The following is a 1147-nucleotide window of genomic DNA, read 5'->3' on the forward strand; positions in this document are numbered from 1 at the left end:
TTTTTTTTTTTTTTTTTTGTATGCGTGTGTGTGTGTTTTTGTATCTGAAATAGATTGCTTAAATGCAGTCAAACATATAGACTCATTTTATCTCTGCTTCTCTCTCTATCTGTCTGTCTTTTTCTCCATCTCTTCATATCTCTTTCTCTCTCTCTCTCTCTCTCTCTCTCTCTCTCTTTCTTTCCCTCTCTCCTGCTATCTGTCTTTCTGTGTCTCATGCACACACATTTATGCATTACATACGGATATATCTATACAAATGAATGTACACGGATACATACACATATTTATATTGGCATATTTATACGCATGTCTAATGTTACAATTATAGCTGTATATTTTCACAATTGTGTACACACAATTGTATGGGCACACATCTCATAGAATTACATACATATACATACATACATACATACATACATATATATATATATATATAGATAGATAGATAGATACACACACACACACACGCACACACACACATACATACACATGAGTGTATGTGAGAAGCAGCCATATGTATATATAACGTGCAACCACTATGTTAAGAATAAACTATCATAACACCTGTTTTTTGCTCAAACAGGTACAAAAAATTGTTTCCTACCCTGATTCATCTTCAGTGTCTTTGATGGATATAGTAAATGCTTCACTATTCTAGTGAGCATCCAGTTTAATCTACAACAGACTGTTCTCTATAGCTATGATTTTTCAACCTTCTATGTCCTCCATCACACTGACTAAAATGCTAAAGATATCACAGCACAACATCAGATTTTAAAATGCTTTATTGTTTATGAAGATGCATATTGGAAACAGATTGCTTTGAAACAGGGATAGGTTACAACCATTGCTTGATGTCTAGACAAAGGTATGCACAAACAAATATGCACACACACACCTGCATATATCTTCAATCTTTTATTTGTTTCAGTCATTATACTACAGGTATGTTGGGGTGTCATCTTGAAGAGTTGTTAGTTGAATGAACAACCCTAGTACTTATTTGTATTTTTAAAGACTGATACTTATTCCATCAATATTTTGCTGAAGACACCAACACTGGTTGCCAAGCAGTGGCTGGAAGCACACAAACATAAAGACACACACACACAAAGATTCATATATATATATATATATATATATA

General features: G+C 33.2%; 1 protein-coding gene across 1 annotated transcript in view; it reads left to right on the plus strand.

The window, feature by feature from the left end:
* The window catches only part of LOC106883964 (beta-1,4-N-acetylgalactosaminyltransferase bre-4), a 1180207-nt gene that overhangs the window by 1111007 nt on the left and 68053 nt on the right, over nucleotides 1-1147 (plus strand). The gene's annotated exons all lie outside the window — the stretch shown is intronic.

Source organism: Octopus bimaculoides, chromosome 4 (assembly GCF_001194135.2).
Source record: "Octopus bimaculoides isolate UCB-OBI-ISO-001 chromosome 4, ASM119413v2, whole genome shotgun sequence".
Classification (NCBI taxonomy): domain Eukaryota; kingdom Metazoa; phylum Mollusca; class Cephalopoda; order Octopoda; family Octopodidae; genus Octopus; species Octopus bimaculoides.